Source organism: Danio rerio, chromosome 14 (assembly GCF_049306965.1).
Source record: "Danio rerio strain Tuebingen ecotype United States chromosome 14, GRCz12tu, whole genome shotgun sequence".
Taxonomy (NCBI): domain Eukaryota; kingdom Metazoa; phylum Chordata; class Actinopteri; order Cypriniformes; family Danionidae; genus Danio; species Danio rerio.
In genome coordinates, this window is record NC_133189.1 from 58282501 (window position 1) to 58299843 (window position 17343).

General features: G+C 36.7%; 1 long non-coding RNA gene across 6 annotated transcripts in view; it reads right to left on the bottom strand.

The window, feature by feature from the left end:
- LOC141377622 (uncharacterized) overlaps positions 1 to 16977 on the bottom strand; it is a 133160-nt gene extending 116183 nt beyond the window's left edge. For 2 of the 6 annotated variants that reach the window (XR_012390053.1, XR_012390055.1), the window contains exon 1: positions 16752 to 16974. This is a non-coding gene — a long non-coding RNA (uncharacterized lncRNA). Of the gene's footprint in view, positions 1 to 16751 lie in introns of all 6 variants that reach the window. The other 4 variants (XR_012390056.1, XR_012390051.1, XR_012390054.1 and 1 more) reach the window with 3 other exon arrangements.
- Positions 16978 to 17343: the final 366 nt, after the last annotated feature.

Genomic DNA, 17343 nt, shown 5'->3' on the forward strand with positions numbered 1-17343 from the left:
ACATACGTATTTTACGTTTTTCAGTTAACCCCTAACCCTAACCCTAACCCTAAATGTAAGATTTTAAAAAGGAGGCGTGGCTCACAACCCCACCCCTAACTCCAACCGTCCTTGGGTGATGAGCAAATCGTACTAAATTGTACGAATTAGATCGTAAGAATTCATACGAATTAGCCACTAAATGAAAAAGTTAGGAATTTCTGTGTGATTTCATGATAAATATATATATATATATATATATATATATATATATATATATATATATATATATATATATATATATAAGCTGAGTCTGAGAGTTTTATTTATTTGATAGTTTATTTCTGTTTATTTCTTGATTGTACAGGCTAAATACAAATAAAAAGTGAACATTTAATTTTTTTGTACTGTTTTTTTTTTTTTTTTAAGTTATTAGAGCCTGGATGTTATTTTAGACTTTGCAAATTAAGATTGCAGACATTAGTGGGTACAGACATCCATTGTGTGCAGTCTTGCCAGTTTTTTCCTGGCTTTTTAATATCGATATCGGAATTATATCGTATCACCTGAAATTAAGAAATATATTGTGATATAAATTTGCCATATTGTCCAGCCCTAATTTTGACTCATTATTTCTGAAAACAAGACTATATTGTTCACTTGTCTATAAATGCTTCTTGATTGAAGAGTTTAGATATTTGGACTAAAAGCACAACACAAGCTCTCATTAAGAACAGCATTTCTGCAGTGTCTAAAGCTCTGCTCCCTCATTAGAAACTCTGCATTTTTGACAAAAGTTTTTGCATCTCTTCCGGGTCAAAGTCCCACACGCATGATAACTCCCTGGACATTCAGGCCAGCGGTTTAACATGGGAAACATCCTTGTTTATTCTCAACACTGCGAGCTATAGATTTTCCTTGAACATCTGACATTCAACTCAGAAGTTATTTCAAAACTTCCAAGAAAAGGCCACGAGAGACCGCAGAGCAATTTACTAATCAGCAGCGCTTCTGGAGCTGTCTTTGAGGAGCCGCAGTCCAGGGAAAGGTCTCCATCTCTGGGGGACTCACTCACACACACACACACACACACACGAGATGCCCATCATACTAGGCTAAACAATATTGGGGGGGAAATGGCACTGATATGAATACAATTTTCACCAGATGGCATACTGAATATTTGAATTATTTGAATCACTGTGTTGTTTAGTGGAGAATCACTCTAAATAGATCATTTGAACCAGTAAGTTGTTTACTGCCTGGAGACTCACTCTGAATGGATCATCTGAATCAATGAGCTGATTACTGGAGACTCAATCTGAATGGATTATTTGAATCAGTGAGTTGATTACTAGTGACTCACTCTAAATGAATTATTTGAACCAGTGAGTTGTTTACTGGAGAATCACTCTGAATAGATCATTTGAATCGGTGAGTTGTTTACTGAAGACTCATTTGAACCAGTGAGTGGTTAACTGGAGACTCACTCTGAATAAATCATTTGAATCAGTGAGTTGACTATGACTGAAAATTCACATTAAATGAATCACTTGAATCAGCAAGCTGTTAACAGATTCACTCTAAATGAATCATTTGAACCAATGAGTAAAGTGGGGACTTATTCTGAAGGGAATAATTTCAATCAGTGAGCTGATTGCTGAAGACTCACTCTAAATGGATCATTTGAATCAGTGCATTGTTTATTGTAAACGTACTGTAAATTAATCAATTGAATCATTAAGTTGAATGGCTTAATCATTTGAATAGGTAAGTTGATTACTGGAGACTAACTCTGAACTGTTCATTTGAGTAAGTAGAGACTCATTCTGAAGAAATCAATTCAATCAGTGAGCTGATTACAGACTTACCGATTTAAATGATCCATTTAGTGTGATTTGATTACTGAAGAATCATTCAGCATAACTGGAATCAGTGCATTTTTTATTATAGACTCACTATTAAATCAGTAAGTTAAATGAGTTAATCATTTAAATAAGTGAGCTAATTACTGGTCACTCACTCTGAAATGAATCATTTGAATCAGTAAGCTGATTACTGGAGACTCACTCTAAAAGGAAGTTTTGAATCAGTGGGTTACTAACTGGAAATTCAAGTCTAAATGAATCATTTGAACCAGTGAGTTAAGTGGAGACTCATTCTGAAGGAATCATTTGAATCAGTGAACTAATTATTGGAGACTCACTCTGTATCATTTGAATCAGTAGACTGTAAATTGATCAATAGAATCAGTACGTTGAATGGATAATATGGATAGATGAATGGATAGTTAATTACTAGTCACTCACTCTGAATAAATCATTTGAATCATTAAGTTGATTACTGTAGAACCACTCGGATCGGCTCATTTGAATCAGTGAGTTGCTTACTGGAGACTCACTCTAAATGAATTCCTTGAATTAGTGAGTCGATTATTGGAGACCCACTCTGAAATGAATCCTTTAAATCAGTGAGTTGATTACAGGAGATTGACTCTAAAAGGAACTTTTGAATCAGTGAGTTGCTAACTGAAAATTCGATCCAAATGAATCATTTGAGTTAAGAGAACTCATTCTGAAAGAATCATTTGAATCAATTTGTTGTTGATATGTGAACAGATGTCAAAACACTTCACAAACGAATATAATAAAATTCAGCTCCTTCACGAACCAAACAACGCATCTCAAGTCTAAGCAGGTGATGACTTCTCCAAAATCACTGTTCACTCAGCAATGTTTAGAAAATAATGAAAACCACAATATTTTTGGTTTAGAATGCAGTAAAGTGTCCTAAAATTAAAATAAAACAAACACTGAGATAAAGAACAGACAGTTTAAAATGCACTTTCAGCACAAACACATGCAAAGCTAGCTCCGGTTTGTTTAACAGACATTATCAGAGCGCAGAGGCTGGGGAAATGAGGATGTGGCTGATTCTCTGCGCGGGCGGGAGGCTCATTAATGTTGTTATTATGTTTGGTACATGTTTGTTTGAAGATCCTGGTGTGCTCAGTGTTGACATATTGAGAAGAGCCTCGAGGGACGCTTTACACGCAGCCGGCTGAACTCACATTTACACACTCATTGTTGAAGCCCACGTTTGAGGTCAGAGGTCAGATCTTTCCACTCCAGACCCGGCACTGCCCCACACCCAGAGGACAGAGCTCTTATTTAACTAACCTAGAGCGCATGTCACCGCTAAACGCCGGAGAGGACACTTTTAATGCACTTCAACTCAATTAGTGGCGTGTACCTGTCGGCTCAGCTCCATCCCACACTCCATCACGAGACTCCAAATCAGCGGAAATCATTGATTCTAAAGCCCCAATGCTCAGATCTGATCAGTGCTATCCTGAAGCCCAGAGGACGCATTAAAGAGAGCAATTTTACCTGGGCAGGTAATCAGAAACACTGAGCTGTTAACCAGAGACTCACTCTGAACAGATCATTTGAATCGGTTAACTACATTCACTCTGATGAGCTGTTAACCAGACACTCACTCTGAACAGATCATTTGAATCGGTTAACTACATTCACTCTGATGAGCTGTTAACCAGACACTCACTCTGAACAGATCATTTGAATCAATGAGTTGTTAACTAGAGACTCACTCTGAATGGATCATTTGAACTCATTTAAATTCATTCAGAATCACTCTACATGAATCATTTGAATTGGTTAACTGTAGATTCACTCTGATGAGTTGTTAACCAGAGACTCGCTCTGAACAGATCATTTGAATCATTTAGTTGTTAACTAGAAACTCTCAGAATGGATCGTTTGAATCAGAGAGTTGTTAGAGACTCTCAGAAAGAATCATTTGAACTCATTTGAATTTGTTCAGACTCACTTTGAACGAATCATTTGAAGTGGTTGACGCTAGATTCACTCTGATGAGTTGTTAACCAGAAACTCGCTCTGAACAGATCATTTGAATCAGCGAGTTGTTAACTTGAGACTCTCATAAAGAATCATTTGAACTCATTTGAATTTATTCACTTACTTTGACAAATCATTTGAAATGGTTAACTGTAGATTCAATCTGATGAGTTGCTTACTGGAGACTTGCTCTGAAAGGATCATTTCAATTGGTGAGTTAACTAAAGACTCTCAGAATGGATTTATTGAATCTGAGATGTTAACTGGAAATTCACTTTGAACGAATCTTTTGAATCAGTGAGTTCTTAAGGGTAGACTCACTCTGAAACGTTCATTTGAATCAGTGGACTGTAGATTCACTCTGATGAGCTGTTAACTATAGACTCGCTTTAAACGAATCATTGGAATCAGTGAGTTGTTAACAAGAGACTCTCAGAAAGAATCATTTGAACTCATTTGAATTTATTCAGACTCACTCTGAATGAATCTTTTGAATCAGTTAACTGTAGATTCACTCTGATGAGCTGTTAACTATAGACTCGCTTTAAACGAATCATTGGAATCAGTGAGTTGTTTACAAGAGACTCTCAGAAAGAATCATTTGAACTCATTTGAATTTATCCAGACTCACTCTGAATGAATCTTTTGAATCAGTTAACTGTAGATTCACTCTGAGCTGTTAACTAGACACTCGCTCTGAACAGATCATTTGAATCAGTGAGTTGTTAACTAGAGACTCTCAGAATTGATTGTTTGAATCAATGAGTTGACTCAATCTGAGTGAATCACTTGAATAAGTGAGTCATTTACTGATCTGAAAGGTAGTCATTTACTCTGACTTGCTCATTTGAATAAAAAGTAGTTTACTAAAGACTCATTCTGAACAGATCATTTGATTCAGTGAGTTGTTGACTGAAGACTCACTTAGTCAATCATTTGAATAACTGAGTCATTTATTAAAGACTCATTCTGAACAGATCATTTGAATCATTGAGCCAATTACCGACATGTACCTGTCATCTCTGTTTAATCCCACACTCCATCATGAGTCTGTGAATCAGCGGAAATCATCGATTCTCAAAGCCCCAATGCTCAGATCTGATCAGTGTTTTTCCTGAAGCCCAGAAGACGCATTACAGCTACTTCATTTAAAGAGCAATTCTCACGGTGCCGCTAATCAGAAACAGCGGAGAGCTCCGGGTCGAGACCCCGCGTCCTCAAGCCAGAAGTTCAGAGGACTGAAAAATGAGTTTATGGTTTCGGAAATATGTTTCGGGTCTCCAAAATAGACAAAGGCAGATCTGCCAAGAGCGAGGAGTGGCTGGAATGTGCTTGTTTTTTCAGCGTGGGTTGAATGAAGAGAGGTTTGTCTGGCTGGTGTTCACCAAAACCCACACGAGCTCCTCGGAGTGTATTCAGGCTCGACTCACACAAACACACACACGCAAACACACAGTGCATTGTCTGTTCCCCACGCCGAGAGACACACCTCAGTAATACCGCAGACCCAACCTCAGTGTTTCCAGCAAAAACACATTGCGTCAACAGATGCACACAGAAACCCCTTCATTGTGTTCTTCATCATCATCATCATGCCCTTTCTTTCTGAACACACCGGGGTCAAGAATGCCTCATATTTTGGCTTTTGATAGTTATTAGAGCTGCCAAAAAAAGTTTACATAGCAATATTTAGCTTATGCATGACCTGCTATATTCTTTCTGCTAAATATGTTGTGATAGGGCTGCACGATATTGTACACAATCTGAATATTGCGCTTTTTTTTCTCTGTCATATACACTCACTGACTAGGTTAGACTCCCTTTAGTCTTCAGATCTGCCTTAATCCTTCATGGCAGAGATTCAGCAAGCTACTGGAAATATTCCTCAGAGATTTTGCTCCATATTGTCATGATAGCATCACACAGTTGCTGCAGATTTGTCGGCTGCACATCCATGATGCCAATCTCCCGTTCCACCACATCCCAAAGCTGCTCTATTGGATTGAGCTCTGGTGACTGTGGAGGCCATTTGAGTACAGTGAACTCATCGTCATGTTCAAGAAACCAGTCTGAGATGATTGAGCTTTATGACATGCTGCGTTATCCTGCTGGAAGTAGCCATCAGAAGATGGAGACACTGTGCTCATAAAGGGATGGACATGGTCAGCAGCAATACTCAGGTAGGCTGTGGCGTTGATGCTCAATTGGTACTAATGGACCCAAAGAAAATCTCCCCCACACCATTACACCACCACCACCAGCCTGAACCGCTGATACAAGGCAGGATGATCCATGCTTTCATGTTGTCTGCCCCGAGCATGCGAATGTGTCAGCAGAAATGGAGACTCATCAGAGCAGCAACGTTTCTCCAATCTTCTATTGTGCAGTTTTGGTGAGTCTGTGTGAATTGTAGCCTCAGTTTCCTGTTCTTAGCTGACAGGAGCGGCACCCGGTGTGCTCTTCTGCTGCTGTAGCCCATCCGCCTCAAGGTTGGCCGTGTTGTGTGTTCAGAGATGCTCTTCTGCAGAGCTCGGTTGTAACGAGTGCTTATTTGAGTTACTGTTGCCTTTCTATCAGCTGGAACCAGTCTGGCCATTCTCCTCTGACCTCTGGCCTCATCAACAAGGCATTTGCTCCCACAGAACTGCCGCTCACTGGATATTTCCCCATTCTCTGTAAATCCTAGAGATGGTTGTGCGTGAAAATCCCAGTAGATCAGCAGTTTCTGAAATACTCAGAGCAGCCCATCTGGCAGCAACAACCATGCCACGTTCAAAGTCTCTTAAATCCCCTTTCTTCCCCATTCTGATGCTCGCTCTGAACTGCAGCAGATCCTCTTGATCATGTCTACATGCCGAAATGCAGTGAGCTGCTGCCATGTGATTGGCTGATTACAAATGTGCGTTAACCAGCAGTCAGACAGGTGTACCTAATAAAGTGGCCGGTGAGTGTATCACACATACATAACCAATTCTAGCAACATTTTAGCTCATCTCTACTGGAGGTGTCAGTGTCAGTATAGGTAAAAACGCTGTAGTGTCTACTCTAAATTACTATAGTATATTTTCATGCGAGTGTCTGACTGAAAATTGATCTACTAGCAGATATCACAGCCTCTGTTACTCCTCACCTTCCACTTATTTGTTAACATTTATCATTATTATTTATTTAGGATATGCATTTTCACATTCTGACTCCAATGCCTGATTATTAAACCGTTAAAATGACTATAATTACATTAAAAATTCTTAAGAATAAAATATGATGTGTTTTTTGGATGAGTGGACTTGCATTGCGATAATATTATATTGTCTGTCATTATATAATGAGTGGCATAAAGAGCTCTTAAATTGACAATAATATAGTTTAATCGCAATATATTTAGGTGTAATATATCCTACAACAAAAAACAGATATAGTGAGAGGCCTGTGTGTGTGTCTGTGTGTGTGTCTGTGTGTGTGTGTGTGTGTGTGTGTGTGTGTGTGTGTGTGTGTGTGTGTGTGTGTGTGTGTGTGTGTGTGTGTGTGCTCTAAACTAAAGTTCGTCAGTGTTTGCAGCGCTCCAGGACAGCCGCAGCAGTCGGGCAGTGTGAGGTGCCACCTTGGCTGGCAAATCCTGCAAAAAGCCTGGAGGAGACGTGGCTTTTTCTCCGCTCTCGTTTCTGGTTTTCGCACTCCATGAATGCATTGCAGCGTGGCTCGGCGGGCTGTTAATCTGTTTGCACATTTGCGGCGCTAACAATGTGTTGACAACACGCTGACATCACACAGATGTCAGACGCATCTGCCTCTTCTGGCCCATGAATATTAATGCGGCGCGCTTTTGTCTCCTCCCGTTTACAGCAGTCTGTCGGCACTCATTTACACTTGTTTTCTTTACCTCTGCTCTTTTCTTTATTCGCTCTTCTCCACTTATTGTTTGATCAAGTCCTGCACTTCATTTTCCCTCTGTGCAGGAAACACTCGCGCACTAATTGGGAAATGTTTCACCTCCGCTTTAGTAAAGGCGTCACTTTTTCTTTGGTTTGTCAGGGGGGGTTATCGTGAATGTAAAGGAAAGCGCTGCAATAGAAACTACTGCAACTGATCCAATGATTTCATCATAATGTCACTGTTTTACCATAAATATAAAAAGTAGATAACAATGTACGAATGTTTGCATGAAAAAAAGCATCACTTTTTCTTTGGTTTATCTGTAATTTTTCCCTGAATGTAAAGCATTGCAATAAAAAATACGGTAAAACATCCATCAGTTTAATCACATTGTCATGATTTTGGAGATAAATGATTGCCAAATAAAGATAAAAAACTTAAATGTTTGCTTAAATAAAATATCAATTTATAGGGCATCCCTTTCTTTGGTTTTTCTTTTTTTCTGAATGTAAAGGAAAGCATTGCAATGAAAACTACAGGAAAAGATCCAACTATTTAATCTTATTGTCACTAGTTCAGCATAAATATAATGAATAAATATTTTTGTTTGGGTATTTTTCCATGAATGTAAAATGAAAGCTTTGCAATAAAAACTACTGTAAAAGATCCAACGATTTAATCACATCATTAATGGTTTACCATAAATATTATAAGTAGATGTGTGTGCACAAATATTTGCATGAATAAAATGTCAAAAATGGGTTAAATAATCCAAATTATTAAATCAAGTAATGGTGTCACTTTTTCTTTAGTTTTTTTTAGTTTTTTATTATTATTTTTTTAATGGATGTAAAGGAAAGCATTGCAATAAAATTACCTACAAAAGATAATGATTTAATCATATCAAACTGGTTCTCCATAAATACAATGAATAGATGTGTGTGCATAAATGTTTACATGAATAAAATGTCAAAATACGTGTTAAATAATCCAAGTTATCAAAATAAAGCATCACTTTTGCTCTGGCTTGTAGGTTTTTTTTCTTAAATATAAAAAGGAAAGCATTGCAATAAAAAAATACTGTAAAACATCCAACAATTTAATCGCATTCATATTTTTGGAAACAAATAAAGATGAAAAAATTAAACAAATGTTTGCTTAAATAAAATTTCAATTTATAGGTTAAATAATGCAAATAGTTCTTAAAATAAATCAGGTAAAGGCATCACTTTCTTTGGTTTGTGTGGGTTTTTTTCTGTGAACGTAAAGGAAAGCATCGCAATAAAAAAAGACTGCAACAGATCCAACTATTTAATCATATTGTCACTGGTTCACCATAAATATAAGTTGTAAATATTAATGCACAAATATTTGCATGAATAAAATGTCAAAATAAGGATGAAATAATCCAAATTATTAAAATTAAATAAAGTAAAGGAGTCACTTTTTCTTTAGTTTGTCTTTTTTCTGAATGTAAAGCATTGCAATAAAACTACTGGAAAAGATCCAACTATTCAATCTGATTGTCACTAGTTCACCATAAATATAATGAATAAATATTTTTGTAGACAAATTTTTGGCGAATAAAAATTTATAAAAAATGTTTGCATGAACAAAACCGTCAAAAACTGGCTTAAATAATTCAAGATATTAAAAACAAAAAGCAATGCCTAAATTATTTCTTTGGTTTGTTTGTGTATTTTTCCGTGAATGTAAAGGAAAGCATTAAAAACTACTGCAAAACATCCAACGATTTAATCACATTGTCACTGGTTCACCATAAATATAAGACATAGATAATAATGTACAAAAATTTTGCATGAATAAATGTCCAAAAATGGGTTAAATAATCAAAATTATTAAAATAAATTAAGTAAAGGTGTCACTTTCTTTGGTTTGTATGTTTTTAGTTTTTTAGTTTTTTTGTGAATGAAAAGGAAAGCATTGCAATAAAATTAACTGCAAAAGATCTAATGATTTAATCATATCAACACTGGTTCTCCATAAATACAATGAATAGATGTGTGTGCATAAATGTTTACATGAATAAAATGTCAAAATACGTGTTAAATAATCCAAGTTATCAAAATAAAGCATCACTTTTGCTCTGGCTTGTAGGTTTTTTTTCTTAAATATAAAAAGGAAAGCATTGCAATAAAAAAATACTGTAAAACATCCAACAATTTAATCGCATTCATATTTTTGGAAACAAATAAAGATGAAAAAATTAAACAAATGTTTGCTTAAATAAAATGTCAATTTATAGGTTAAATAATGCAAATAGTTATTAAAATAAATCAGGTAAAGGCATCACTTTCTTTGGTTTGTGTGGGTTTTTTCTGTGAATGTAAAGGAAAGCATTGCAATTCAAAAGACTGCAACATAATGATTTAATCACATTGTTCACTATATTTTTGTAAATAATAAATGATTAGTAAATAAGAAAAATATACAAATATTTGCCAAAATATAGGTGTAATGCAATAGGTGTAATGCAAATAATGCAATTAGTTATTAAAATAAATAAAGGCGTCACATTTTTCTTTGGTTTGTCTGGGGGATTTTATAGTGACTGTAAAGGAAAGCATTACAATAAAAACCACTCCAACAGATCCAGGGATTTAATCATATGCTCACTGGTTCACCATAAATATAATCAATTTATGCATGATTACAATGTCGAAAAATCAGTTGAATATTGCAAGTTATTAAAATAGATGAAGTAAAAGCATCACTATTTCTTTAGTTATATTGAATTAATATTGGTGCACAAATGTTTGCATTAAACAGATCTATTCAGATTTATTCATGAATGTAAAGAAAAGCATTGCAATAAAAATGACTGCAAAAAATCCAACAATTTGATCAAATTGTCACTGGTTCACCATAAATATTAGCAATATATATTTGTGCACAAATATTTGCATGAATAAAATGTCAAAATATGGGGGAAATAATGCAAGTTATTATTAATAAATCAAGTAAAAGGCGTCACTTTTTCTTTGTTTTGTCTGTTTTTTTTTTCAAGGAAAGCATTGCTATAAAAACTGCTGTGATCAAACTATTTATTCACATTGTCACTGGTTCACCATATTTTAGTAGACAAACGGTTGACAAATAAATGGATGCACGAGTATTAAAATGTTTGAATGAAATGTCAAAATATCGATTAAATAATGCAAGTTAAAATTAATTAAGATGTCACTTTTCTTTTGTTTGTCCTTTTTTGTGAAAATAAAGAAATGTATAGCAATTAAAAAAATTACTGTAAAATATCCAACAACTTAATCCCACTGTCACAGTTTCACCATATGTTTGTAGACAAATGATTGCCTAATAAATAGAGGGAAAACAATAGACACATGTTTCATGAATAAAATGTCAACATATGGCTTTTTCTTTGGTTTGTCTGGTTTTTCATGAATGTAAAGGATAAATAACACAGCAAAAGTTTTAAAATAGATGTTCCCTGGTTTACCATAAATAAAATAAAGACAGATTATTATTTTTTTTTTGTAAACAAATGTTTGGCAAATAAAAAGACAAAAAAGTTTGCATAATTGAAATGTCAAAACGGGTTAAATAATGTTCATGCAAACATTTTAATAAGTAATTAAAATAAATCAAGGCGTCACTTTTTCTTTGGTTCGTCAAGATTAAAAACGTAAATAATGCAATATTAAGAACTCTCTTCATGATTCAGATGCAGCGACTCAAAAAGCATTTTTAACCATACCGAATGGAAGACTTTTTGTAGCCCCACCCTAAATTACTGATAGTTCTGCCCCTAAAGAACTGATAGCCCCACCCAAAATGGCATACAGCTCTGCCCTAAATGGCTGATTATCCTCCCAAAATGACTGATAGCCTCACCCTAAATATCCAACAGCCCTGCACTAAATGACTGATAGCATAGCCCTGCCCAAAAAGACAGATACCCCTGCCCTAAAGGACTAGTAGCTCCGCACTCAAGGACTGATAGCTCTGCCCTAAAAGACTGATATCTCTGCCCTAAAAGACTGATATCTGCATCCTAAATTACTGATATTGCCACCCTAAAAGACTGATATCTCCACCCTAAAGGCCTGATAGCTCCGCCCTATATGACTGATATCTCTGCCCTAAAGGCCTGATATCTCCACCCTAAATTACTGATAGCACCGCCCTAAGGCTACACATCTCCACCCTAAATTATTGATAATTCCGCCCCATATGACTGATATCTCCACCCTAAGACCTGATATCTCTACCCTAAATATTTGATAGCTTCGCCCCATATGACTGTTGTCTTCGCCCTAAGTTATTGATAGCTCCGCCCAATATGACTGATATCTCCACCCTAAAGGTCAAATATCTCCACCCTAAAGGGCAGATATCTCCGCCCTTAATTATTAATAGCTCCGCCCCATATGACTGATATCTCCACACTAAAGGCCTGAAATCTCCATCCTAAATTAAGGATAGCCCAAATCCTGTATGACTGATAGCTCCGCCCCAAAGACCTGATATTTACGCCCTACAGACCTGATATCTCCACCCTAAAGACCTGATATCTCCACCCTAAAGCCTGATATCTCCACCCTAAATTGCTGATAGCCCCATCCTATATGACTGATAGCTCCGCCCTGTGGCACTCCATGTGACCAAAAGTGAGTCATTTCAAGGGAAAGTTATTATATTTGATTAAAGATTATGAGGGAAAATTAATATCTTCAAAATAATGAAGAGCACAGGTAAATTGCTCGTAATAAGCTCCACTTTAAACATATAAAAATAAGAAGAGTACATTTTGATTTAACTCCGTCTTCAACTCGCTCTGCGTTTCTGCCGGTGCATTATGGGAGCAGTGAGGAACGATGGTTAAAGGGAGCGTACTGGGCTCAGCGCTGGGATCATCAGTAAAGTGTGGAGATAATTGCCCTAATCAAGAGAGGTTAATTATCCTGACTGTGTGTGCAAGTGTTATGAAAGCGGCGCCGCTGGTGTGGTGGGGTGACACAGGCCTCACCTCTTTTGCAATTAGGGCATCTCTACAGAGGCGAGAACACAGGGTTAAATATGCAGCGCGAGAGCAGATGATGAGCTGTTGTGTGTGTCAGATGAGAACAGAAGATCAACACACACTCACACACTGCAGCACTGACGGACACAACACACCAGTTTAACTATAGGCCTGCACTACACATACAGCTGAAGTCAAAATTATTCAGCCTCCTGAGAAAATGTGTATTATTTCAATTATTCATTCATTCATTCATTCATTCATTTTCTTGTCGGCTTATTCCCTTTATTAATCCGGGGTCGCCACAGTGGAATGAACCGCCAACTTATCCAGCAAGTTTTTACGCGGCGGAAACATCCACACACACATTCATACACACTCATACACTACGGACAATTTAGCCTACCCAATTCACCTGTACCGCATGTGTTTGGACTGTGGGGGAAACCAGAGGAAACCCATGCGAAGGCAGGGAGAACATGCAAACTCCACACAGAAACGCCAACTGAGCTGAGGCTCAAACCAGCGACCTTCTTGCTGTGAGGCGACAGCACTACCTACTGCGCCACTGCCTCGCCCTTATTTCAATTATTTCTCAGATGATGTTGAACAGATTCAGGAATAACTCACAGTATGTCTGATAATGTTTGTTCTTCTGGAGAAAGTCTTATTTGGTTAATTTGGGCTAGAATAAAAGCAGTCTTTAATTGTTTTTAATCGATTTGAAGTAGTGCTGTGCAATTAGTTAAAAATTAGATTTCGATTTTGACTAACGATTATGAAAAAACATTATTGGAGATAAACGATTATTGCATCATATCCTGCCCCCTTTCCAGTTGCACACATCTGTTGCTCTGCAGAGCTCAGCTTCACGTGAGCATGACTGAACGCATGTGCTGTACTGTAACGCTGTAGAGCACACACATCTAAAGTCATCTTAATGTGCTTTATGGTCAAATATAGGGCTGCAACTAACGATTATTTTATTAATCAATTAATCTGTCGATTATTTTCTTGATTAATCGAATCAGATAAAAATAAAAATAAAAAACATTCATTTCCAACCCTTTATTCAAAAAAAGCTCATCCCTGAGCTGGTATAATAATAATAATAATAATAATAATAATAATAAAGTAGTTTTGTCTCGCTTTCAATCCAAATATCTAAACAAAGATACGTCATCAAGACTTTTTTTCAACACATCTCTAATCATTCATTCATTCATTCATTTTCTTGTCGGCTTAGTCCCTTTAATAATCCGGGGTCGCCACAGCGGAATGAACCGCCAACTTAAGTTTTTACACAGCGGATCTATGAGAAACATCCACACACACATTCACACACACACACTCATACACTACGGACAATTGAGCCTACCCAATTCATCTCTAATCATAATAGTTTTAATAACTCATCTCGTATTTCTCTTCATCATGATGACAGCACATAATATTAGACTAGATATTCTTCAAGACACTAGTGTTCAGCTTAAAGTGACGTTAGTATTCAATTTAAGTCTTAACTACGGTAAATATAGGCAAGTTATTGTAAAGCAGTGGTTTCTTCTGCAGACAATCAAAAAATGCTTAAGGGATGATCACACCGAATGCGCTTTAAGCATTGAGGCGCCTCTTTTAAATGGTTTACTAATAGCCGCGAGTGTTTTGCGAGCTGCTTAAGCGCCCTGCGCATGTCACGGTTTAACCACCTGCTGCGCCTTGCGTTTTTGCCGTTGCGCTCCGTGCGCTCGCAGTTGAAAAAAAGACAACTCTGAACGGAAAAAGCGCGCTACATCACTCACGTCTTTTTCATTCTCCAATCAAAGGAAAGCAGAGGCGGGGTTTCCATTGAGGTGCCTGCAGTGTTTGTGTTGTAAAGGCAACAGAGACTTCTGAAGATGGAGGAGAGACTTATGGCTGCTTTTCTGAGTTATCCTGAGCTGTATGACTTCACAAATCTTGAATATCACAATATTCATTCATTCTTTTCGGCTCAGTCCCTTTATTAATCCGGGTTGCCACAGGGGAATGAACCGGCAACTTATCCAGCACATTTTTTATGCAGCGGAGGCCCTTCCAGCATCCATACACTCTCAAAGACTACAGACAATTTAGCCTATCCAATTCATCTGTATCGCATGTGTTTGGACTGTAGGGGAAACCAAAGCACCCGGAGGAAATCCACACCAACGCAGGGAGAACATGCAAACTCACACACAGAAACACCAACTGACCCAGCCGAGGCTCGAACTAGCGACCTTCTTGCTGTGAGGCATAATATATTATTAAAATTATATTAATATCAACAGCAACACTCTCGCACAATACGGGTCAGCTGATTCAGTCTTCGCAAAGCGACATAAAAAGCGCACTAGGCTTGTTTTTTTTCTTGACAACAAAAAAGCCTCACGTTTTTACAACATAAAGGTGCATTCGGTGTGATTGGCCCCTAAAAGGGCTAATAATATTAACCTTAAAATGGATTTCAAAATATTTAAATCGGCTTTTATTCTAGCCAAAATAAACAAATCAGACTTTCTCCAGAAGAACAAATATTGGAGGAAATACTGTGAGAAATTCCTGAATCTGTTCAACATCATTTGGGAAATATTTAAAATAAATAAATGTTAAAAATTTACAGGAGGGCGAATCATTTTGACTTTAACGGTATATCATTTTGAATCGAGCCGCCCTCATTTTAAGCTCAATATTATTCACCCCTTCAGCAATATTAGTGTTGGATTGTCTCCAGAACAAACCACTGTTAGACAATGACTTGCCTAATTACCCTAACTTTACCCTAATTACCCTAGTGAAGCCTTTACATGCCACTTTAAGCTGAACACTAGTGTCTTGAAGAATATCTAGTCTAATATTATGTGCTGTCATCATGATGAAGACAATTAGACATTATTAAAACCATTATGATTAGAAATGTGTTGAAAAAGTCTTCTCTATTAAGCAACACATGGGATATCATTTTTAAAAGAAGAATAATATGATAGGAGGGATAATCATTATGATTTTGGCTGATATTTGCAATCTGAATAGTTTATTAAGACTTTAAAAAGGCAGAGTGTATTAACATTAGAGAATTAAACTAAAAGCCTAAACTACTTGTAAAAGAATAAATTCATCTTGTTGTATATGTTGTTGTATAGTTAATGTTAATAAATAACTCAAATTCACAGTCATGTTGGTTTATTAAATGGCACTTGTCAAGTTAAACTAGTAAAGTCAAAGTTGTTTATTTGTTTTTTTTTACAAAGAAAACAATTAAACTATGTAGTTACGTCATGGATGATGACAGTTATTTTGTATTTGTATTTATATTTGAGTCATTTTGGTAAACAACAAAATCAAACCGTTCATTTCGCTGGAATGAATCAAAACGCCAGTCGATTCCATTCACCCGATTCACTACACCACACAGTCGGAGAGTCGACTCTTTTTAAAATGAAACCTAACGTTACATTTCTAACGATTTTTTCTTCAGTTACTCGTGCTTCCCCATTGCAGTCATGTTAAAGGAATATTCAAAACTATTCAATAAGATTACATCACTTTACCAAAAACAAACACATACCAAATGCTAATACACAACAAAACCCAACAAAACTTAACCAGACAAGGGAGATTTCACAACAATTCATGAAGCCTCGAAGTATTTCCGAATCTTTTATTTCGAATCTTTGGTTCAGAAATCAAAACATCACGTTTGATTTGACATCCAGATTACATCTAAATCACTGAAATCACTTCTAAGTAGTTTGTAATGGTGTTACAAACATAAACCTGTTTGGCCTTCAGCAGATGGCGTTTCCAGAGATTCGAAAGAATCATTTGACGAAGCAACTGATTCAACAGATTCATATCGCCTCAAAACCCACAAATAACTATCCAGCGTCAAAATTTAATTACTCTTTGATGAAATACAGCAACACAGCAAAGATGTTCAGTGTGTGAATGTAAAAGATGCTGAAATAAACTCCAGCTGAACGTAATAAACCAGCACACACCTGTACATCCACTGCTTCAGGATCTCCATCCGGTTTTTAATCCTACTTCTTGCTCATTCATGAAGGTAAGGTGGATTCTCGGATATATATAAGGTTACTTTAAACTACATTAGAACATAATTATACTTTCTTAGCAAAATTTCAGTCTAATTACGCAGCTGTGCGTTCAGCAGGTAAACACATTCCCGGGCTGTGTTCATTCTTTCATTCAAACGGCCAGAGAGAGGCGCTGTTTCTCTGAGCGGCAGATCAGGGAAGAAAAAAATTACGCCCCGCCCTCTGACCACGCCCTTACATCGCCAAATATGGACATTATACGGTTTCCGTTCACACAAAGAGAACGTGAACAATCACAAATCACCACAAATCAAAAAACAAACAAATAGTATTAATTTATTTATGCTCATATTTATTTATTCCCTCTAAAGCTGATTATCCTAAAGATAATTTTGGCATAAGAATATCAATATGTCATGGTCAGCAACAATTCTTAGGTAGGTACCCACACTATTACACCACCGCGGGCCTAGAAATGTGTGTTAACAAGCAGTTGGACAGGTGTACCTAATAAAGGGGCCGGCGATTGTAAAAT